The sequence below is a fragment of the Triturus cristatus genome, chromosome 9 (assembly GCF_964204655.1).
Source record: "Triturus cristatus chromosome 9, aTriCri1.1, whole genome shotgun sequence".
Lineage (NCBI taxonomy): Eukaryota > Metazoa > Chordata > Amphibia > Caudata > Salamandridae > Triturus > Triturus cristatus.
The window spans coordinates 230,452,061-230,478,218 of NC_140592.1; the positions used below are offsets into that span (position 1 = coordinate 230,452,061).

General features: G+C 37.9%; 1 protein-coding gene across 1 annotated transcript in view; it reads right to left on the minus strand.

The window, feature by feature from the left end:
• DNAH1 (dynein axonemal heavy chain 1) overlaps positions 1–26,158 on the minus strand; it is a 1,256,292-nt gene that overhangs the window by 84,453 nt on the left and 1,145,681 nt on the right. The gene's annotated exons all lie outside the window — the stretch shown is intronic.

A 26,158-nucleotide genomic window follows, 5' to 3' on the forward strand; every position in this document is an offset into this window, starting at 1 on the left:
AATTTCTAGGGTTTTGTACGAGGGAAATGTCCAGCTAACTATAACGCCCCTGAAACCTTTGGTTTTTTTCAGTGAATATATATATATATATATTCACTTAAAAAACCATAGGTTTCACACATGTTATAGTTAGGTGGATATTTCACTCGTAAAGAACCAATGAAATTCCCCCGTTATAGTTAGTTCAGATAACTATAACTCGCGCGCCCGCAATCCACTGCTCATGACGTCACATATTACATCACTCATGACATGGTCAGTGGCATCACTCATGACATCACTGATGACATCATCCTTGTGATAGAGTGGCGGTCGCGCGAGTTATAGTTATCTGAACTAACTATAACGGGAGAATTTCATTGGTTTTTTACGAGTGAAATATCCACCTAACTATAACATGTGTGAAACCTATGGTTTTTTAAGTGAATTTGCAAGGTTTTTTAAATGCTAATTCCTAACTAGAACGTGTGTGAAACCTAAGGTTTTTTCAGTGAATTTGTACGGTTTTTTAAATGCTAATTTATTTATGTATTATTATTATTTTATATATTTATTTTACAATAAACTACGTATGAATGTTTTTTTTTTTTGTTTTGTTTTTTTTATTTTTTTGGGGGGGGGGGTTTTCACCGTTCGCCACCTTCCTTTTTCACTCTCGCACTGAAAACAAACAAAATGGCGGCCGACACTCCCTGATTTCGACCGATTCGAACGTTGACTAACATGTAACCACCAATCAGAATTATGCTCACGCACGTTAGGGTGCTCGCACGGTGCTCGCACGGTGTGCGCACGGTGCCCGCACCCTGCGCGCGTATAGATATTGATATGCTTTTAAATGCTATTTTCTCAGGAAATACTGAACAGATTTACACCAGACCTGCAAAAGGCACTTCCTTGACCTTATGGCTACCTCTCTGCCAAATTTCAATTAATTCTGTTCAGCCGTTCGGGCTGTAGCTGCATCTAAAGGTCCTATGGAAAAATGCATGGGGAAAACGCGTTTTGGGGCCCCCCTTTTTTCTCGGCCCCCGCTTGACGAATCACCCCGAGACTTTCAGGGTAGGAGCTGAACGGAGCGCCCCATTAGTTTTGAAAATTTCGCGAGGATTCGTCAACCGGCGCCAAAGTTATTTAAAATAGAATTTTGAGATTTCCTATGGAAACACGGTCCTAACTATAACTATCTACTGGCGACCGCCAGTAGATAATATATATATATATATATATATATATATATATATATATATATATATATATATATATATATATATATATATATATATTCACTGAAAAAACCATGGGTTTCACACACGTTATAGTTAGGAATTAGCATTTAAAAAACCTTTGAAATTCACTGAAAAAACCATGGGTTTCACACACGTTATAGTTAGGAATTAGCATTTAAAAAACCTTAGAAATTTAATGAAAAAACCAAAGGTTTCACACATGTTATAGTTAGCTGGACATTTCACTCGTAAAAAAACAATGAAATTCCCCCGTTATAGTTAGTTCAGCTAACTATAACTCGCGCGCCCGCAATGCACTACTGATGACGTCACATATTACATCACTCATGACATGGTCAGTGACATCACTCATGACATCACTGATGACATCTCAAATGACATCACTGATGACATCATCCAGTGAATGTGTGTTTTTCTGAAAATTAAATATGTTTTATATATGTATATCTCAAGGTTGATGGAAGAATAAATGAGTATATAAGTGTCTAAATTGATGATTTGTTTCTGAAAAATTGATTGTATAACTGACTGATTAAGTGTATCTTTTTGAATACATGGCTTAGTGAGTAATGTTTAAATGTGTAAATACCTGTATCAGTCTCTCACTTTGTATATAAGTGGCTGCATGGGTTGGTGAGTAGCTACATGAGTGTCTATATAGGTTAATAGTTGGTTTTTTGAGTATCAGTATGAGTGTCTGAGTGTCTTCATGGTGCGGTGGGGGGTATTACGTAGTGCATAGATGCATGAATGAGTGACTCACTGTTTGTATGTGTTGAAGACAGCATGTGTGCAGGACTGTATGGGTGGATGAGTGTGTGCATGGGTGTGTTAGTGAGTGAATGACTGTCTCAATAGTGTCTTCATAAGTAACTACATATGTTTTAAACTAGTATATGTGACTATTGTTGTTTATAAGTGAGTATATGTGAGAGTGAGAGATTGGAAGAGTTCCTGTATGAATAAGTATGTGTTTCTATAAGTGATTGTTAAAAAGACTAAGTATGTGTAAGTTTCTGTTAAAGTAAGTGTGCTGGTGTGTGTATAACTGTATATGCAAGTAAATGGATGTTTGTTTCTTTATTAGCATGAGTGACTATGTGTGTGAGTAACTCTATGGATGAGTGGGATTGTGTTACAGGATGTTTAGGTGTATGAGTACATATGATGTGTGAGTACATGTATGAGTGACTGTATAGGATTGTTGGTGGATGAGTGGATGTGTATGTGGATCTTAGAATTACTGAATAGGTTGTTGTAACTGTTATTGGTATGTCCATTGTTTTGAAAATTTTAGTGTCTATTTTTGAATGTTTGTATCAAAGGTTATATTAGGGTGAGAGGAGGTCTACCACTCTGTCACAAGGATAATGTCATCAGTGATGTCATTTGAGATGTCATCAGTGATGTCATGAGTGATGTCACTGACCATGTCATGAGTGATGTAATATGTGACGTCATCAGTAGTGCATTGCGGGCGCGCGAGTTATAGTTAGCTGAACTAAATATAACGGGGGAATTTCATTGGTTTTTTACGAGTGAAATGTCCAGCTAACTATAACATGTGTGAAACCTTTGGTTTTTTCATTAAATTTCTAAGGTTTTTTAAATGCTAATTCCTAACTATAACGTGTGTGAAACCCATGTTTTTTTCAGTGAATTTCAAAGGTTTTTTAAATGCTAATTCCTAACTATAACGTGTGTGAAACCCATGGTTTTTTCAGTGAATTTGCAAGGTTTTTTAAATGCAAATTTTTTTTTTTTCTTCTATTTTTTTTTACATATTTTTATTTTAATTTTCTATCCTTTTTTAAAGACTATGGTTAAATTTTTAAAATTCTTTAATATGTTTTTTTAATATATTTTATAAAATAAACATGTAAAATTTATTAGCAATAAATTTTTTCCTTTTTTTTATTTTTTTTTTAGTACGCGTACCGTAAGCTTACGGTAAGCGTACGGTTTACGCAACGCCCGTAATTTATCTACGCTGTTTGCGTATAGTTACGCAATTTGCGTAGCCGCGCGTACTCCGCGTGGGACGCGTACGCGTGTACGCTACACGCGCACGTTACGCGGAAGTGTCGGGGAGTGACTGTTAAGCGCATGCGCGCAAGCGCGTGTCTTTTTTACGCGCATGCGTACTTTTGCCGTAAGCGTACCGTAAGCGTACGGTAGGTCATGTGATCATGAAACACAACTTTTGATTGGTTGAAACTACTTTCAGTTCTAGAACTCTCCTACACCACACCCATTCCCCTCATTTCTGCTTGTGATCCCTTAGGAGAAGGAGCTGGGTTGTCTTTGTGATACGATGGCAGAACAGCAGAGCTCTTCTGAGAGTGAGGCTAGCAGCACTACCTTGAGGCAGAGAGCGAGGAAACAAAAGACCTCTTACGTATGGGATTATTTTACTTTTCCAGAAGGCCAGCAAAAGGTAAATGCATCCTTAGTGACTTGCAAGCTGTGTAAGCATGTACTTTCAAGAGGTAATCCTGACAGGAAGTATTCCTTTGGGAATCACACCATGATGAGACACCTTAAGGATGTACACAGAAGGACACATGCTCGACTTACTGAAGGTAACCCTTCAGTAAATCAACCCAGCACATCCACAGCAGCTCAGCCTGGACCATCATCTGCAGAGCCGAGTCCTTCTTCTGCAGGTCAGGTGAGCCCTTCATCTGTGGGGGGAGCATCTCCTTTTTCTGGTCCTCTGGAAATTAACCCTCGGTTTCTGAGGGTTGATATACGGTGCGCCACTTGTCATGATCTAATTTGTCATAGGGAGACCAGTATTTCCCTAGTGAACAATAAAATAGATCAGCACACTTGTCGTACCGACTAATATTCCCAATCTTTCTTTCCTCTGTCCCTGCATGAACACAACAGCTCTTTTAAGAGCCAACCTTACCTTTCATCTATTTTTTATATATTTTTTAAAAAACTTTTTTTATTTTTATTTTACCGTACGCGTAATTTTTTTTTTTTCTTTTTTTAAAAACACTAAAAATCAATTATCACATTACAAGGTCCTTGAGAGACTACAATTAAAAACTGCAAATGTGATTGTAGAGAAGTGGAAAAAAGGGACCATGACATTATTGACTTACCATACCCACTCAAAAAAAGATTTATTCATTTAATTTATTTTTAATTGCTTTTTAAATGGTTATAGTTTTCGAAAATTTTCTATCTCAATCTGAAAAAAAAGAAAAAAGTATTAATATTTAATAAAACATTTAATAATACAGTACACATATTTACATATTTTTCAAAAAATATTTTTGCCTTTTTTTGCTGTTTTCAGAAAATATTGCATTTCACTATAAATTGTGAAAGCAATTGCATTCATCATTTAACAGCAGGCAAAAAAAATTAACAATCTCAAAGATTGTTTTTAAAAAAGCCCAGAATCTCTTTTTTCATAAACATAACTTTAAAGAAATGCATAATATTCTAAAAAAATATCATCTAATATCTATACTTATTTCTTTAAAATACCGTCTGATATTTTTGTTTCAGAAGTATAATCACAATAATATATGTCAAATAACTCCACAATACATCTGGTTCCATTTCCTTTAGGCCAAATAGTAATTTTAAAATTCTTTTTTTGTTTAATTTCCAATGGTAATCCAATAAAAAACAAAAGTTTAAATTGTACAGATGTCACCGTTTCTCTGTAACATTTTGGTTTCCGAAAGATTAATTAATAATTAAATAAGTCCACAATAGAATTGTTTACTTTTCCGCATGGCCAAATAGTAATTTTAAAAATCTTTTTTGAAAAAATTTCCAATGGCAATCCAATAACATTCCAAAATTTTAATTGTGCAGATGTTACCGATTTTTTCTAAATTTTTGGTTTTCCAAAGTTTCCTTAAAAAATGGAAAAATTCCACATTACAATTGGTTACCTTTCCATTAGGCCAAATGATAATTTGTTAAATCTTTTTATTTGTAAATTCCAAATGGTAATCCAATAAAATGGTAAAATTGTTTTCTCCAGATGTTGTCAAATCTCTCTAAAATTTAGGTTTCAGGAAGATTAGATAGGAATTTGCTAAATCAAAAGGCAAACGTTGCTTAAAAATCAATTGGGAATCATTACACAGTGTCCAGCCTTTTTCACATTTAAGATAAACTGTGTAATGACCAGAAGTTACAGTAGGTCCATCATGGAAAATTATTGCAACTGTTACAAAAGTTTTTCCTGAAATTGATAATTGCTGTCCTGTAAACTTCTTTATTAAAGTATCCAATTTTGAACCATCAGCTCTACATCGTTGCATCATTAAAATTACATACTGTCTGTATTCCTTTAAAATTAATGTTGAAAACATGTCAGATTTACACTCACTGCATTGCATGCTATGATTAGCATCTTTAACTAATTTAGCAAAAGTGACTGTTTTACTCTCTGGCAATGTTAAATAAATAAACCTTTCAGAATCAACATTAGAGCCACATATATTATAACAGTTTTCACAACTATGTTCCCATTTATAAGAGAGACCAAACATATTTTGTATTTGTACCCCTTCCTCTTCCAGTACCTGAAGAAAATACATCAAGAATTCCTGTGCATCTTGCTGTACATTTTGAGAAAACTGTGTTCGTCCTGAACATAAATCTAAAACTTTTCTAATTTCAGTAGCACTTTCTATTTGAGTTTTATCATTACTCAGCTTTTCAAAAAGGAGACTCAGCACAGTACAGAATCTTTTTCCCTGATTTACTATTATCTGCTCTTGCAAACTTTCCAGATAAAATGCAACATTCAGCACTACATTAGCGTAGCAGTTGACACCAGAGCTATTTTCAAAATAACATCCTACAACCTGTTCTTCATTTTCCTTATTCTTTTTGCTTGCAATTACATCACTCCTCTTTTTTTTCCTCCTCTCTACATCTTCATTACAGATATTCTCATTTCTCCTTTTACGAGAAACTACACGTTTCTCCAACACAGGATACTGACCTAAATGAGGAGCATAGCTTCTTCTTAATCTATTATACTCCTTTACACAGTTTGTATCAGCACTAACTTTTGAATCATCAAAGTCTATCATGAATAAACCTGATAATGTTTTCACTCGTGACAAAGCAACATATGCCATACCTTCTTTGAACACAGTTGAACCAATGTTCACATATGCACAATCTACAGTCAATCCTTGAGACTTGTGAATAGTTACAGCATATGCTAGAGAAAACGGAAACTGCTTCCTACGTACATATAAGTCTTTAAGCATGAAACGAACTGTACAACGACAAATATCTTTAACTTCTTCTATCTGATCAAATTTTATTTTTAAACATTCAATTCCATCTTTTTTCTGATAATTAATAAAACCCACAACTCTTCCCATAGCTCCATTAACTAAACCTTTTTCAACATCCAAATTTCTCCTTAAAAATACTCTACAGTTCATGCAAACATATAGATTTTTTTCTAATCCAGCTGTTTTGGAAATCTTCTTCTCTAGTGAATCCAATTTATTTTTCAGTGTGCCTGTTAATGTGACAGTAATTCTTCCATCCTCAATTTTGTCCACTGCTTCCAATTTCCTGATATCTTCCTTTTCCAATTTCAAAAGCTCCTCATTGAATATTGAGCATTCACGTAGAGTTGGCATTAAGCAGATGACACTTTTGTTTTCTGCAATGTTCTTGTATATCTTCTCTGCAACTATTTCTTCCTTTGGAAATAAATTATGTAGCAGCCGAGTCTGTAATGCTTTTTTGCCAGCTTCTGTGAGTAGTCCAATCCTGATATCTTTCAGAATACTTCCATATTCTTCATCGTTTGCTTGCCTCATATTAGTTGTAAGTTCCTTGTACTCAAAGAAGGACCAAATATTTGCATTACCGATGCTTCCCAATGACTTCTTCGTGTCTTCATGTGTCACAGTATTAAACACTGGTTGTCCTTTAACTGGAGTAAGTTGCAAAAGATCTCCAAAAACTATGACGTGTTTTCCTCCAAAAAACACGTCATAGTCTGACTTCAGAATTTGCTGCATTCTTAAATGCACAAAGGCAAGCATTAAGTTCGATACCATGCTCACCTCATCAATAATGAGAACTTGCATCTTCTTCAATACTCTTGAAACTTCCAAGCATGCTTCTCCAGTTAGCTTGTTGTATTGTATTTTGTTCTCATGCTCCACTGGTAACATTAGCAAACGATGTAAAGTGATCCTTTTATGTTATATGCTGCTAACCCAGTTGGAGCAGTAACCACACAAGACAAAGTAGAATCCGTTTTTTGCTGTAGGTAGCTTCTGATGACTTTTATAAGGAAACTTTTTCCAGTTCCAGCTTGTCCGCTTACATACATCCTGATTGGATGAAATGATGTGCATGAGCACTCTTTTTTTTCATGTAGAAATCCGTGATCAATTTTGTTTCTGATCTCTTCATAAATTTGTTGCTGCTCTTGATTCAGTTGTCTTTCCAAATTTTGTAAGTCTATAAATTCTTCTTGAGCTTGATTCATAGCTGTTTCCACTTCATTCATGGCTATTGATGCTTCATTTTCAACGATTGGTTGTCCTAGGGGATCTTGACTGAGTGTTCCTGAACTTTGGCTGTCCTGAGAACTGTCTCTAGCTATTTCTGCTGCAATTGTAGTTTCCTGTTCAATTTCTTCATTTAACATTTGCAGATAAGTTGTGAATGTTCTGCATTGTATGCTGTCTTTGCAAGCATTAAATGAATCTTCATAGCTTTGAAATTCTCCCAGTAGTTCATCCTCTGTACGCCATGGTTTAAACAGCTGTAAAAGAGCCAAGTAGTAAAATTCCTTTTTGTCAGTAGTGTCGCAACTCAGCTTCCGGTGATTTATCAAACTTCCTTTTGTTTGCTTCACCAAACATCCTTCCTCACCAATAACTTTATATTTTCCATTGTTGATGTCTTCTGCGGCTTTCCGTGAATAAATGTAGTTCTGCAGCACTTCATAGAGACACATGTTCTCCAGATGATGACTTCTCTTTGGGTAATATGTATCCAACATGTTTGATTTCAAAATATCTGTACTTTCTGGGTCATTCTCGGCCAAATATTCAATTTCTCCAACAGATTTCAGTACCCGATTTCTCATTGCTGCAAGGCCTAAACTTGCCCAAATTATTCTTCTTGATTTCGAGTAGAGACTTGCAGAAGATAACCTATCTGAACATTCGTAGGATCCAATTTCTCGATGCGATAACATCTTCAAACTGAAACTGTACAGCTTCTTACTGACAGTTTTCTCGTGAGAAATCTCTTCCCACATTTCCTTCAATTCTGTTTTTTCTGATTTCGTAATGTAAGACGTTACATATCGAGCAACAGCAATGGAATTGTCAGCTACATACTCTATTTCCATGTTAGCGTTCCACATGGATAAAATCACTGGGTTGTAGTCATTTATATTTTTTGATTCTTCTTTTCTTTTAAGGTTGTAGGTATTCTTAGGTGATTTTCTTGTGATAGTATGTCTCACAGCTGACATAAAACTGTTAACTCTTCCATTTGAAAGAACAGGTCTAGGAAATCCAAATCGACATTTAGTGTAGTATTTATCTTTGCTCTTGTATTTCCGTCGACAGTATTTTCCACACCGATGACTTTGGAAACGTAAAACTTGCTCCTTTAACTTTTTCTCTTCTGTGCTTTTTGGTATAGCACATGTTGCATATTCTTCAATGTAAGATAACACTGCTTCATCAGTATCTGTTCCAAACTTTGGGGCATCCTTGATCCACAACAGCATATGAATATGAGGAGCACCTCTTGCCTGGTACTCTTTTCTCCAAAAGAAATCCACTACTTCTCCTAGAGGTGGATTTTTTTTATTGCAGATGAAGGACATCATAGCCTCAAATCTATGATTGAAATATCTGCAAACATTAACCGGATCCAATGAGCACAGTTCTCCTGCTGTTTTGTATTCGATGTTTTTAATGTTTGAATTTGCCTCTCGTAGAAAATCCAGTAAATCATCCCAAGCGTACTCAGCACAGCTTAGGGTAAGGAACCATGTTGGTGTTCCTAAATTCCGTAACATGCATTTTAATTCACCATGGCGTCGGTACCAATATTCATTTGTCCCACGCTGATAAGCCATCAGATTGATCAGTTGTGTTTCCAAATGATCATCTCGGTGCTGCACTTTCTCCATAAAATCCTTAGCAGACACATTTTGTAAATGTACTCCACTTTTTAAAATGTGATTTACTGCATAAGACAGTGCAGACAAGTCGCTTTCAAATAAAAGATGGAACAAATAAGGAATACTTTGTCGAAATCTGGGATCTTCAGCATATAGTCTTGTAGTCCGATACTCAGAAGCTGGAATCTGTTCCGGACGTTCATCGTATCGTCCTCCTTTTCCTTTAGGAAACAGCTGGGGAAAACATCGAGCTTCCAAGCTCTCCTCCCATACACTCACGGGAGTTCCTTTTGCTTTCTTCATCTGAAATAGATCAATATTGTCTCCCATAGCTTCTTTTGAATGAAGAGGATGTATGCTAAAATGTTCATAAATTTCTTCTTCCTTTGACTTGTCCACTTTTTCAATTTGTCCAGTTGGTGTTTCTGTGTCTTCTTGTAAATCTTCTTCTTCTTCTATATAAATTGATTCATACCATTTGTTATTCCTTTTCAAATACAAATTTGCTCTTTGTACTTTCCGTACATCTACCAGCTCCTGCCAAATCTTCTTATTCTTTGTAGGTACACCATTAACCAGAATAATTAATGGTTCAGTTTCCAAAGTATCCGCATCAATAGTTTCCATATTTTTTTTCAAATCCAAGGGCAAATACACCACTCTACCTTTTAAACCTCTCAATAAATCTGAAGGAGGTAATTTACCAGTTTTGGGCTCCATACGTACTATGGTCTGGAACGGATGAACACATTGAATGAGTATAGACTCATATGTATTTAATTCAGAAAGTTCAGCAGGAATAGCATCCAATTCTAAATTATTATGTACAGCTCTGGTCGGCATTCTATTTTCCTCTAACTTGTTGTAACAGTATTTACAAATACGCTGAACTTCACCCAATTCAAAACAATTTTCAAGAAATATATAGGTGGCAAAATCCTTCCACTTATAATTATCTTCATTTTCACTCTTTCTGTAGAGATCAACATACCTGGTTTGTTTTCTATAATGAGTTCTGCGGCAACAAATACAAGTTATATTTGGTCTTTCATTAGAGATTATTGCAAATTTTGTTATGTGATCATTAAATGTCTTACTTACAGAGGGTTCTACATTTTCTTCCACTTCTTCCTCATTTACTGTGTCCTTCTCTGCACTGTTTTGTTCAGGACCAAAGTAACAAAACTGAATTTCATCAACAACCTTCTCTACATCTGATACCGTTCCACGGAACAGAGCCCTATTCAATTCATCTAACTTTATTGCTGGACTTTTAGCAAAATACAACCGTCTCACAAACTTTCTCATTTCAGTATGATGAACAGCCAGCATCCTAAAATGATGGAAAACACTATTACACACTTTTCTAGATAGACAAGCCAGAGAATGACCCTGCAAACCAGTATTCTCTCTCACTCTGCATGGATCTAGACTTTGAAGCACCTTCATCTTCTGTTTCACACTTTTTTTGCTATATTCTCTTAGAAACTCACGAAATTTATCAATAGATTCCTGACGCACAGTGCAAATACTACTACAATTCCAAGTGTACACTGGGGCTTTAGGACGTCTCCCCATAGCCTCATCCGCCATCACTTGTACCTCATCTCTTGGAACCATTATCTCCTTCTCCATTATGCAACCATTTTTCACTTCATAAGCACGACCTCTGGTGTCAACTGCATGCAGCAAACTATTACTTTGAAAATAACTCTCTTCATTAAAAAAAGGTTCACTATTTGAACTATGCATCCATTTTCCTAAAAACACTTTACAAAAGTTTGTTCTGTTCACTACTCTTTTCCTTTTGCTATGTGATTTCAGTACATTAACCATTTTGTCTAATGTACGCATCCTATTAAAAATTAAAATGAATAGTTTCCTTTTTAATTCTAATGCCTTTGCTGCAATGGCTTCAATTTCTTTTTTTCTCTTATAAAACTTTGCCTTTTGCTTATTTTTCTTCACATCCTTTATCAAATTGGACATAACTCTCCTCTGAAACATTTTTCTACGTATCTCTTTAAACGCTGTTTTTCTGTTTAAGTTTATCTTTTTAGTTGCAGAAGGTATATTTGCATTAACTAAATTCTCAATTTTTTCCTGTCCTTTTCGATTCAAATCATTCTTTCCAGTACAGACATTTTGTACATTTTTCCTTTTTTTGAATATGTTCCTTAGAAAATCTTTTTTTTGCTTACCAGAAGATTTTTTCTTCTTCCCAACATGAGCATCTTCAACTAACTTAGGTCATCCAGTTGTCTTCAAATATAGGTTTTTTTTCTGCTCTTTTTTTACTCTGGATTTTGTAGGCATCTTAAATTTTGTTCACTGCTCTTCAGCACTACCTGAAAAAAACTAAAAAAAAATTCCTTTATTTTATTTAAATATATTACTACATTTGTTTTCACATTAGTCACAAAACGAAATTTCTTTGCCAATTTGAAAGCACACTTACTGCTCTTTTTTTTGGCAAGTGATAAACACTTTTACAGACTGACACATTATGAATCCACTTTTCAGAGTTTTTTACAAAGCACATGTCCAAACTGCTTTTTCAGACCAGCATCATTTGTAACCTGGGTGTCTGCCTACACTCCAGCAAGGGCAACCAGCCTTAGTGATGCTGAATGTATTTGCATTACTGACTGAAACCTCAAACCCCACTCGCTTGTGAATACTGTGCATGATTCCACATGGTAAGCAGCTACCTGTGTGCTAAGAGTCTGCTTCTGCACCAAAAAATGGCTCCCCCTTTCCATCTAATGCAACTGTGAAATCTCCAGAGCAATACGCAATAAATCTCTGCCTGTAATTCCTATTTGCACACAGAGTCATGTTTTCACATTAGTCACAAAACGAAATTTCTTTGCCAATTTGAAAGCACTCTTACTGCTCTTGTTTTTGGCAAGTGATAAACACTTTTACAGACTGACACATTATGAATCCACTTTTCAGATTTTTTACAAAGCACATGTCCAAACTGCTTTTTCAGACCAGCATCATTTGTAACCTGGGTGTCTGCCTACACTCCAGCAAGGGCAACCAGCCTTAGTGATGCTGAATGTATTTGCATTACTGACTGAAACCTCAAACCCCACTCGCTTGTGAATACTGTGCATGATTCCACATGGTAAGCAGCTACCTGTGTGCTAAGAGTCTGCTTCTGCACCAAAAAATGTCTCCCCCTTTCCATCTAATGCAACTGTGAAATCACCAGAGCAATACGCAATAAATCTCTGCCTGTAATTCCTATTTGCACACAGAGTCATGTTTTCACATTAGTCACAAAACGAAATTTCTTTGCCAATTTGAAAGCACACTTACTGCTCTTTTTTTTGGCAAGTGATAAACACTTTTACAGACTGACACATTATGAATCCACTTTTCAGATGTTTTACAAAGCACATGTCCAAACTGCTTTTTCAGACCAGCATCATTTGTAACCTGGGTGTCTGCCTACACTCCAGCAAGGGCAACCAGCCTTAGTGATGCTGAATGTATTTGCATTACTGACTGAAACCTCAAACCCCACTCGCTTGTGAATACTGTGCATGATTCCACATGGTAAGCAGCTACCTGTGTGCTAAGAGTCTGCTTCTGCACCAAAAAATGTCTCCCCCTTTCCATCTAATGCAACTGTGAAATCACCAGAGCAATACGCAATAAATCTCTGCCTGTAATTCCTATTTGCACACAGAGTCATGTTTTCACATTAGTCACAAAACGAAATTTCTTTGCCAATTTGAAAGCACACTTACTGCTCTTTTTTTTGGCAAGTGATAAACACTTTTACAGACTGACACATTATGAATCCACTTTTCAGATGTTTTACAAGGCACATGTCCAAACTGCTTTTTCAGACCAGCATCATTTGTAACCTGGGTGTCTGCCTACACTCCAGCAAGGGCAACCAGCCTTAGTGATGCTGAATGTATTTGCATTACTGACTGAAACCTCAAACCCCACTCGCTTGTGAATACTTTGCATGATTCCACATGGTAAGCAGCTACCTGTGTGCTAAGAGTCAGCTTCTGCACCAAAAAAAGGCTCCCCCTTTCCTTCTAATGCAACTGTGAAATCACCAGAGCAATACGCAATAAATCTCTGCCTGTAATTCCTATTTGCACACAGAGTCATGTTTTCACATTAGTCACAAAACGAAATTTCTTTGCCAATTTGAAAGCACACTTACTACTCTTTTTTTTGGCAAGTAATAAACACTTTTACAGACTGACACATTATGAATCCACTTTTCAGATTTTTTACAAAGCACATGTCCAAACTGCTTTTTCAGACCAGCATCATTTGTAACCTGGGTGTCTGCCTACACTCCAGCAAGGGCAACCAGCCTTAGTGATGCTGAATGTATTTGCATTACTGACTGAAACCTCAAACCCCACTCGCTTGTGAATACTGTGCATGATTCCACATGGTAAGCAGCTACCTGTGTGCTAAGAGTCTGCTTCTGCACCAAAAATTGTCTCCCCCTTTCCATCTAATGCAACTGTGAAATCACCAGAGCAATACGCAATAAATCTCTGCCTGTAATTCCTATTTGCACACAGAGTCATGTTTTCACATTAGTCACAAAACGAAATTTCTTTGCCAATTTGAAAGCACACTTACTGCTCTTTTTTTTGGCAAGTGATAAACACTTTTACAGACTGGCACATTATGAATCCACTTTTCAGATTTTTTACAAAGCACATGTCCAAACTGCTTTTTCAGACCAGCATCATTTGTAACCTGGGTGTCTGCCTACACTCCAGCAAGGGCAACCAGCCTTAGTGATGCTGAATGTATTTGCATTACTGACTGAAACCTCAAACCCCACTCGCTTGTGAATACTGTGCATGATTCCACATGGTAAGCAGCTACCTGTGTGCTAAGAGTCTGCTTCTGCACCAAAAATTGTCTCCCCCTTTCCATCTAATGCAACTGTGAAATCACCAGAGCAATACGCAATAAATCTCTGCCTGTAATTCCTATTTGCACACAGAGTCATGTTTTCACATTAGTCACAAAACGAAATTTCTTTGCCAATTTGAAAGCACACTTACTGCTCTTTTTTTTGGCAAGTGATAAACACTTTTACAGACTGGCACATTATGAATCCACTTTTCAGATTTTTTACAAAGCACATGTCCAAACTGCTTTTTCAGACCAGCATCATTTGTAACCTGGGTGTCTGCCTACACTCCAGCAAGGGCAACCAGCCTTAGTGATGCTGAATGTATTTGCATTACTGAGTCCAACCTCAAACCCTTAAACTATTCTTTTATTATACCAGTACACCTTAATTTATTGTGAAAACATAGTCCATATTATTTTACATGTTCCTCACATTTAAATTTCTCCCAAAACAGAAAATAATAAACACAACTTCAACAAAAAGAATTGCATTTCTATTATTCATTTCTTAATTTACCATATACATCCCCTCTCAGACTCTAAACTCACCTTTAAAATTAGTTAGTTGTGAAAGAAATGTGGCACTCAAACAGCAGATTATCAGAGCCAGGATCTCTGTTCTCTACACCTCTCTCCTCTCAGCAGAACCAGATAATGGCAAACTTTCCCTCTCTTTTTCCACACATATACATGTTAGTTTCAAATCTCAGTGCTTGCCCCTTTTTTTCAAATGTAATCACACATTTCTATTGGTTGAAAACCAACCCTTTTCCAAAAGTACCCTTCCCCCAACTTGACTTCTGCCTAGTACCCTTCCCCCAACTTGGCTTCTGCCTGCTACCATAGCAACAGCTCATGGAACACTGCTGTGTGGAGTCAGGTCAGAAGTTCGCCAAACAATGTTTCAATTCCAAAGAGCAAGAGTGCTTGACTTTTCAAACCTAACAGCAAATCCATAGTACTGTTCTTTGGTAACACATTTTTCTGTACCAATACAAAACATGCTTCTATTAATTTACACATACAGCCTAGTTTTTATTCTAGAATGGTATGAAACAGCCAATCAGTTCTTTTTTTAAAAAAAAAAATATGTATGCCTCCATTTCCAAACTGTCTTTCTTTTCATATTGCCATTCTACTGAAAGACACCTCCTGAGTGCATCCAGTTCTCCTTTGAAGATGTTCACAGTGTGGATTGTAGGGCACAGCTATGTCTTCTGGAGTGAAAAGTATGCAGAGAAAACAGATATGGTGAGAGACCTTGCTTTGCCAAATGTAGACATTAAATGGATTGGTCAGAGAGGGTTAAAGTGGCACCAATTGATGCCATTGGTGAAATCCTTCATGCACATCCAACACCCTGACCTCATAATAGTGCACTGTGGTGGCAATGACCTAGGCACTTTGACTGGGGTAGGTCTGGAAATGCTTATGAAGGAGACCTTTGCACAACTGTTTTCACTTTTCCCTAAAACTGCCTTTGTGTTTTCTAACATATGCCAAAGGCAAAAATGGAACTGGTCCAATCATTTCTGTCCGCAGATTGACAAAGCAAGAAAGCACGTCAACAAATCTGTTTCTGCTTTCCTCTGTGACTATGGTATGGGTTCCATTTACCACAACAACTTGCGTTATGACATGCAAGACATTTATAGAGGAGATGGTGTACACTTCAATGATGAAGGGAACAGAGTCTTCCTCTTGAACCTTAGACTCTGCATCGGTACTTACTTGTAGGTACCACTAAAAAATCACTTAATAAACACAACGGCTCTTTTTAGAGCCCCCTAATATCTAAACACTTAAATCTGATTTTCATTTATTTTTTTTTATTTTTTTTCTACCGTACGCTTACCGTACGCGTACCCCGTGATTTTTTTTAAAATCAATAAATGTTTTCTTTGTACTTTTCTGTCCTTCTTTGACCCCCTTACAAATGTTAGGGGGTCTGTAACTCTCCTCCTTGCCCCCTTTTCTTGTTATCACTCTTTTTTTTCTGAGTGAAACACACGAAATGGCGGCCGCCGCTTCCTGGTTTCGACCGATTCGAATGTTTACTAAGATCTAAGAGCCAATCAGAATCGCGCTTGCGCACGCCAGCGTACGGTAAGCGTACCGTAAGCGCACCGTAAGCTGGCTCAGATATATATATTGATTTAAAGGCTATTTTCTCAGAATCTACTGAACAGATTTACACCAAACCTACAAAAGGCACTTCCTTGACCTGAGGACTACCTCTCTGCCAAATTTCTAGTAATTCTGTTCAGCCGTTCGGGCTGTAGCTGTGTCTAAAGGTCCTATGGAAAAATGCATGGGAAAAACGCGTTTTGGGACCCCCCTTTTATCTCAGCCCCCGCTTGACGAATCCCCCCGAGACTTTCAGGGAAGGAGCGGAGCGTAGCGCCCCACCTGTTTTGAAAAATTCGCGAGGATTCGTCGACCGGCGCCAAAGTTATTCAAAATAGAATGTTGCGGATTTCCTATGGAAACGTGGTCCTAACTATAACTACCTACTGGCGACCGCCAGTAGGTAATATATATATATATATATATATATATATATATATATATATATATATTTAAGGATTTTAATTTTACCTGTGATCAAGGCAGATGGGATGCCGAAACGCGTCACGAATTGAAACTTGTTGTCCTTACAGATATGCGGAAATAAAGCACCTTTGGTTTGAAAGTCAGGTGTGCGGTGTGCTCCTTTGAAGAAGCTGCAAGGGAGTAGTTGGTCGGAATCAAGTGGGGTGCTCCGTCCCCACATGCTGAGGCCGCCCTGAAAAAAGAGGTTGATGCACTCTATGCAGAGTTCTTAGTGTGATATATATATATATATATATATATATATAATGAAATGAAAGAGACTTAGCGCATGGATACCCGGGGGCATCCCAGCACTGCAGCGGATGCTAGAGGGAGGGATGCTCTATGGGAATAGCCAGGTTTTAAGTTGTCTCCGAAATGCAAGATGGTTAGGAATTTTACGGATAGAGAGTGGTAGGGAGTTCCAGAGCTTAGCAGCGTTGTATGAGAAAAGACGGCCGCCTGATCTGGCTTTTTTGATTCTAGGTACTTCAGCCAGGCGGAGATCGTCCGAGCGCAGTCTTCTGGAAGCCTTGTATGGTCTAATCAATGTTTTGATGATAGGTAGCCCTTTTCCTTCCAGACACTTGTGCGCGGTACAGAGAGCTTTAAAATGTATTCTCTCCTGCACTGAGAGCCAGTGAAGGGAGCATAGGGCGGGCTGAACTGAGCAGCAGTTGTTTGTGCCCATAACCAGTCTTGCTGCAGAATTCTGCACAGTCTGTAATTTAGCTATCACTGAGTTTGGGGCACCTAAGTAGAGAGCGGTACCATAATCCAACCTAGATAGGATTAGGGCCTGGATTAGTAACTTTTTTGAATGACAAGGTAGATGGGGTAGTATTTTGCGGGTCATTCTAAGCAGGCCGTAGCACGTGGCAGTAGTCTTCCTTGCTTGGGCTCTAAAGGTGAGCTTGGTCTAACCAGATACCCAAGCTTTTTATCTCCTTTTTTGGGGCTGGGGCCGGGCCCATACAGGCCGGCCACATTGTGCTCGAGTTGAAACTTGACTGGTTGCCCAACAACATAAGCTCCATTTTATCACCATTGAGCTTTAGGTGGGATGAGCTCATCCAGCTGGCAACTTCCTCTAGACAGGAGCATAGGTCAGTGGGTGACTGTTCAGCATGGTTCAGTGCCACGACTAACTGCGTATTGTCAGCATATGTGACTATGTGGATTCCAAAGGGGGATACAATGTCTGCTAGAGGGGCCATGTATACATTAAAAAGCGTGGGGCTCAGGGAGGAGCCCTGGGGAACTCCACACTGTAGAGGAAAGGGTTTGGAGAGAATGTCACATTCCAGGAAGGATTTTAGCCATGATAGGGCCGAGCCTGCCACTCCAACTTTTTTGAGACGGTGTACCAAGGTACGGTGGTTCACCGTGTCAAAGGCTGCACTTAGGTCGAGGAACATTATGACAGTGGATCCTCCAGAATCAAGAATCTTTCTTGAAGCTTCCACTACCGCTAACAGGGCAGTTGGTGCCTTGACAGGGGCGAAAGCCTGTTTGTGAGGGGTGGAGCAGTTTGTGGGCCTCAAGGTGCGGTGAGAGTATATGTTCAGAAATATGCTCCGGGGACGAAGAACCCACAAGCTCACTCCCTCAGATTAGATTTCTCAGAGAAAATGTGACTATATCAAATGAGCACGAGAAGAGGCGGGAGGGGAACCTCACACAAAGAGAATGTTATCACTCCAGGACAAGAACATCAAAAGGAAGCAAGAAGAGGTTGAAGGGCAAGAGGCAAGAAAACATACGGGAGACACTGCAGAACAACGTGATCATTAATATCTCCTCAAAAATCTTAAATGATAAACACATCAAACTTCTAAACAAAGGATTAACCTTTCGCCCGAATTCTAAATTAAATCTGGTGAATGCCAGAACCAACTTCTATAAATTTTCAAGGAAAATGAAATTTAAAAAGTCTTTTGCACAGAAGGAAGACAAAAGGAAGGAAATAAACAAGTTATGTCAGTGATAATGGCGCGGGACCTGAGTCCATTAAGATCTCTTGTCATTGTTGAAATTGAGGCATTTGACAGGGATACATGAGATGAAGTTGAGTGCTTGTCAGATTTGGAGTTATGGGAACATCTGGGGATTCCAGACCAAGGCCGAATATCTGTCCTCAGCGCCCGCAGGGAATATAATTGACCTATTCCAGGAGATCATGACTGAGGGGTTACATAAAATTAGCATGACATTTTTTTTAAAAGAAATAAGAATACATGCAACAACATGATGAAAGAGAATTGGGAGGCACTCTTGGATCTGCAAGAAGACAAAAGTATCATAATAAAAGCCAGTGATAATGGGGGTAATATTTTAATTCTAAGCCGTGAGAAGTATATAGCAGAAGCTAATATACAACTAAATAATGAAGATCATTACAGTAAACTTCCCAACGACCCCACCAATGAACATATGCATGCATTTCATCTCAAACTTAAAGAATGGCATGGTAGAAACCTTCTGGATGATGAGGAATACATGTACCTCAAAACCACCCATCCCACAATACCAACAATAATTCCCTTCCTAAAGTCCATAAAGATTGTGCAAACCCCCCCCCCCCCCCCGATAGCCATCGTGCATTCGATTGGCTCATTACTTGAGAAAACCTTAAGATTTCTTGATATCTTTCTATTTCCATATGTGATTAATCTCCCATTTTATTTAAGGGTCTTACAAGAATTTTTGAACAGGATCAATGCTGAACATTGGAAGTCAAACTATCTTATGGCCACAGTTGATGTGGTATCCTTGTACACATCCATTTGGCATACAGTTGAGATGAAAGCATGCAAATTCTTCTTAAAGTCCTGCTCAATATCTTTTTTGGAACATTCCAATATGCTATTTAGAAATTATGGACTTTTTTCTCCACCACAATGTCTTCGTATTTAACAACAACTACTTTCTGCAAATACAGGGAACTGCGATGGGGACATCATCCGCACCAACCTATGCAAATTTAATGATGGGTTGGTGGGAGGCGGAAGTCTCTTGGAATGAACAAAGCAAGATAAATATGGAACAAGTAATCTTATGGGTTTGTTTAATCAATTACTTGTTCATCAATTGGGAAGGTGAAAGAGATCATTTTGAGATCTTCAAGAAATCCTTAAACAACAGCCAACAAGGATTGAGATTCACCAACGACATCAGTGAGAAGGAAATCAATTACTTGGATATTGGCATCTACATTGACAATGATAAAATGTGCACCAAGAGTCATAGAAAGTCAACCAGCATGAACAGTATCCTCCATGCCAACAGTGGGCATCCGCAAACCCTAAAATGGAGTGTACCGTATGGGGAATTTCTTTGAGCCAGGCTAAATTGCTCGGAAGAGGTAGAGTTTGATCTGCAGGCTGAAGAGATGTACCAACGATTTAGAGTAAGAGAATACCCCATTGATGTTTTGAAAGACGCCCTACGAAGGGCAAAGTAAAAGTAACATGAGAACTTGTTGGCGGTGAAACCAAAGGTTATTACAAACAAGGATTACCCTGAGGTTTCCAGATATATTATGGATTATGATATGTCCAACTTTGAGATTAGAAAATTGTTAAAATAGAACTGAAAGACCATCAGACCGGACGAAAATCTCAAGGATCTACTACCAGAACATCTAAGCATTACATACAGTAAAACAGCCTCATTGGGGAACTTGTTAACCAGACGTTACTTGAATCATGACAATTCAGTGAGAACTGGAATTGGCAATTGGTTGTCAAGTGAAAAGAGAGGATTTTGGAAGAGCTTTAAGTGCAAAGCTTGCACTCATGGACACAGTTTAACTGAATTAGGGACGATGCATGGGAAAACCAACAAAATAAATGAATGGATAACATGTGAAACTACGTTTGTGGTTTATGTTCTCGAACGCACATGCCGAAAAAAGTATGTAGGAAGCACTGTAAATAAACATAAACTTCGCAGTTTACAACATCTTCATGCAAGGGTTTGAATGCTGATGATGAACTTCATGTTCATCTGCAACCTCGACCTTCTTAAACTGATCATTTTTATAGCAGAGTATAAGAGTATATTCCCAGATCCCCACCCTACCATCTGTTTTTCTTCCCTTCTATATTGTTACATGCACTGTATGGCATTTACACCTCTATGAGATTCACACTTTGTTGAGTGTGGAGCAAAGTGCTTAGGAATATGCTGATAAAAAGATGTTAATAATATAAGTAGCAATATTTGACATTGAAAGAATATTTTCACTTATGATGCACATAACAGATCTGTGGAATAATGCTTTGCATTTGTGTTCTGAATGTGAATGCAGTACTGAATGATTATTATTGCATGATGTTTCATGGAAATGTAACATGTTCCTATGAACATATCAGCATTGTTACTTGTACTTTACAAAGATTACATGGGCCTAATCTTGATTTTTAACTAATGAATTCTGCATTAGTATTCCCTTGTACCTTAACAGCATTGGATTGCATTTGCAATAAGGAATAGACTGATAATTATGTTTTGACAATATATGCAGAAACACCTGAAAATGGTAGAAATTCTAGTACACATTGCACGAGAAAATGGTGATATTTGGAATTATGTTATACATTTGTTTCTCAAATGAACTGAAAAGTACTGGATATATATCTGTGCATAAAGTATTTTTTTAGAACATAGATAATGTTACTTAACACATTTGCGCTCTCAATGAATCCGAAGTACTGTATGCAGATATTGCACTGAGTGGAGGAATCGCTAATGCATTTGCACTTTATCACACACGGAGACACTCCAAATGTTGCACACAAAAAATTGGGACATTTGGAATGTGTATCTTGAAAGGGTCAATTAGTACTATGGCAATATCTGTGCACAAAGTCTTATGAACACAGATGACATTATTGTTTTGCATTTTCACTTTAATGAATTCGAAGTACTGTATGTGAAGAATGCACTGAGCTTGGGAAATCACTACTGGTTTTGCAATTTAAACCACACAGAGACATTCAAACATATTTGCTTTCATAAACATTGTGTCAAATGTAGTATTATCAATGTGTCTCATGGTACTTTACTGACAAATATTGTTTGTCAACCTTAATGAATCTGAAGTACTATATGCGAAGATTGCACTGAGCTTGAGAATCGTGAATGCATTTGCACTTTAAATCATACGGAGACATTAAACATATCTTCTTGCACATGCATTGAGTCAACTATCGTATTACCAAGTGTCTCATGGTACTTTACCGATGTATATAATGTACAAACATTGGTTTTATAAGTACACAACCGTTTGTCAGCACTCTCCCTTGGTTGACATTTCTCAAGATAAAAAGCCACGTGGCAAATGATGTATATACTTTTGAAAAAAGCTGAAAAGAAAAAGAAAAATGGTGATCGAAATGTGCCATGATAGCCTATATATGACATGTTAGCAGTCCAGTTGTTTTCTAAAAGTAATGGTGGTGAGGTAAAGGGTTTTTCCTTTAAATGTACTCTCTGCACTGAGTAACTCTTTGACACTGTGGAAGGCTAAGGCAGAAACACACTGGTCTACACCCTTGCACCTTATCTAAAAAAAAAAAAAGGATTGTTTATAGAAATGGAGCCATGCCGCTTACTTCTTCTTTCCCATGTGTTGAGATGAAACAAACAGGCAAATGCGGGATGTTGTGAAGTGTTTGTGGTATAATATTTATACCCACACACACACATATATATATATATTATCTACTGGCGGTTGCCAGTAGATAGTTAAAGTTAGGACCTATTTTCCATAGGAAATCCGCAACATTCTATTCCCAATAAGTCTGGCGCCGGTTGATGAATCCTCGCAAAGTTTTCCAAACTTTTGGCCAGCTCCGCTCCGCTCCTACCCTGAAAGTTTCGTGGTGATTCGTCAAGTGGGGGCGAGAAAATAGGGGGGTCCCAAAACACGTTTTTCCCATGCAATTTCCCATAGGATCTGTTGTCGCAGCTACAGCCCGAACCGCTGAACGGAATGACACCAAATTTGGCAAAGAGGTAGTCCTCAGTTCAGACTCGTGCCTTTTGCATAAATGGTGTGAATCCGTTCAGTAGTTCCTGAGAAAATTAGAGTTAACAGTACATATATATCTATGGCCGGGGAGGATCCGCGCACCCTACCCGCACTGTAAGCGCACCCTCCTCGAACCGAGCGTGCACCCTCCCGATCGCACGCTGAATGCTAATTTGCTGTCGAGTGTCTGTCTACATTCGAAACCAGGAACTGTTGGCGGACATTTTCTGCCTCGGTAGAAGCGAGGCTGAAGAAGCAAGGGGAATAAGTGTGTAAAACATATAAAGGGGGCAGAGTGGAAATACTCTGACGCTGTAGAGGTGCTTAGGGGGTCCCAGAAGAACCCCCTGGGGCCCCCTTTTAAAAAAAAAAAACGGCGAAATGCGCGCACGGTGCGCGCATCCTACCGCGTTTGGTGCATGGATCCAAGGAATTTTTTTTTTTAAAAAGACAAGAAATCATTGGTTGTATGACAACTTTCTACACTGAAAGGTAGGGTGTATATTTCTGTTTTTTAAAGGCATGATTCTTATTGGTTAACAAAAACTGATTGTAAGGAACATTACATATGATAAGCTGATATGTTGAAAAGTCAAGCACACTTGCTGTCTTGTTTAGCAACATTGTGTGCTGAACTTGTGAACTGTGTGCTCAGTGCAGTGTTCCACGACCTGTTTCTATGGTAAAAGGCAGAAGGCAGATTGGGGGAAGGGTTGAAATGAATTTCATTTGGAATGGGTTGAAATGTTTAACCAATAGAAATGTGTGTTTGCTTTTGAATTTGTGTGTGAAGGATTGTGATTTGATGTTTACATGTATATGTGTGGAAAATGAAAGGGAAACTTTTCCATTCTTTGTTTTTGCTGAGAGGTGCACAGTGCAGAGATTCTGTTAAAGAAAATCTGGTGTGTGACTGATATACTTCTTAATCTACAAAACAACTTGAAAGGTGAGTTATTTAATTTTGAGGGGATGTATGTAGACTATTTTGATTTTAATCAGACTAATGTATTTCTCCTGCTAAAGTGTAGGGAGTACTTTTTCTCTCTACAATCTTATTGACAGTGTGTGTGCATGTAGAAACTATTCTGTGATAAGCATTTGTGTTTTTCATTTGTTTGCAGACAGATAACTGTGCTGTTTTTATATTTTGGTAGAATTAGAAACCAGTCATTGTTTATGAATTTGTTAAATGAGTTACCTTTCTATACTAAAATGTAGTACTCCTTCTAGATGAAGAAATGTGTTTTGGTATAGTGCAAGGGATAGTGTTGTTTGTCTAGAATCACACAGTGAGTATGTGTGCATTTGGGAACCACTGTGAGAGAAGCATTTGGTAACATCGTGTATTTGCTGACAGATAACTGTTTTAAAACCTGTCATGTTGTCAAGTGTTAGTAGCATTAGAAGCCAGTCTTTGCTTATGCATTGATAAAATAAGTCATGCTTTGACACTAATGTGCTGTACTTTAATATGTAGATTGTGTGTAGTCTCCTTACCCCTTGCACAATAGTGAATGAGTTTTGGTAAGCTGCTAGGGATAGTGTTGCTTGTCTAGAATCACACTGTGAGTCTGTGTGCATTTGGGAACCACTGTGAGAGAAGCATTTGGTTACATTGTGTATTTGCTGACAAATAATTGTTTTAAAACATGTCTTGTTGTCAAGTTTCAGTAGCGTTAGAAGCCAGTTTTTGCTTATGCTTTGATTAAATGAGTCAGGCTTTGACACAAAAGTGCAGTCCTGAAATATGTAGATTGTGTGCAGTACCCTTATCACTTCCACAGTAGTGAATGATTTTTGGTAAACTCCTAGGTATAGTGGTTGTTGTCTAGAATCACACTGTGAGTCTGTGTGCATTTGGGAACCACTGTGAGAGAAGCATTTTGGTAACATCGTGTATTTTCTGGCAGATAACTCTTTTACAACCTGTCATGTTGTCAAGTTTTAGTAGCATTAGAAGCCAGTCTTTGCTTATGCGTTGATTAAATGAGTCATGCTTTGACACTAATGTGCTGTACTTAAATATGTAGATTGTGTGCAGTACCCTTACCTCTTCTAGACTAGTGAATGAGTTTTGGTAAACTCCTGGGACAGTGTTGCTTGTCTAAAATCACACTGTGAGTCTGTGTGCATTTGGGTAAGGATTGTGATAGAAGCATTTGGTAACATCGTGTATTTGCTGGCAGATAACTGTTTTAAAACCTGTCATGTTGTCAAGTTTTAGTAGCTTTAGAAGCCAGTCTTTGCTTATGCATTAATAAAATGAGTCATGCTTTGACACTAATGTGCTGTACTTAAATATGTAGATTGTGTGCAGTACACTTATCTCTTCTAGACTAGTGAATGAGTTTTGGTAAACTCCTAGGATAGTGTTGCTTGTCTAAAATCACACTGTGAGTCTGTGTACATTTGGGTAAGGATTGTGATAGAAGCACTTGGTAACATTGTGTATTTGCTGACAGATAACTGTTTTAAAACCGGTCATGTTGTCAAGTTTTAGTAGCTTTAGGAGCTATTCTTTGCTTATGCATTGATAAAATGAGTCAGGGTTTGACACTAAAGTGCAGTAACATGTACTATTCTCTTCACTGTGCCAGAACTGAAAATTTAAAAGTTTTACCCAGGCACTGTCCTAGCAGTAGTCTGATGATTTAGTCAGTTTCCAAGTACTCATGTTGTGAACCATACATTACCAAATAGACTGCTTCAAATGTCTATGCAGTATGCATGCAGTCTTCTAACATACTATACACTTGTCTTTCACAACTTCAATTCCCAAGTCAGTATCCATACAGTCCAGCAAACATCCTGTCACTCCCTTTGCACTCCTCTAGTGACCCATTCAGTACCAATAACTAATCAATTCACTGTGTCAAAAGCCAACCACTTATAAATTCACCCAGGCACTCTCCTTGCTGTACTCTAATCATTCCGTCAGTACTCAAGTACTCATGCAGTGAGCCAGGCCTTAGCACATAGACTGCTTCAAATGCCTATTCACTATGGATGCAGTCCTCTAACCACCTACACAGTTGTCTTTCACACCTTCAATTCCCCAATCAGTGTTCATACACTTCTAGCAAACACCCTGTCACTCACCCAGTGTGTCTCTTTATAGTACTGTAATCATTCAGTCAGTTAGCATGTAGTCTTTTAGTGAGGTAGGCTTTAGGGCATGAACTGCTTCAAAGTAGTATG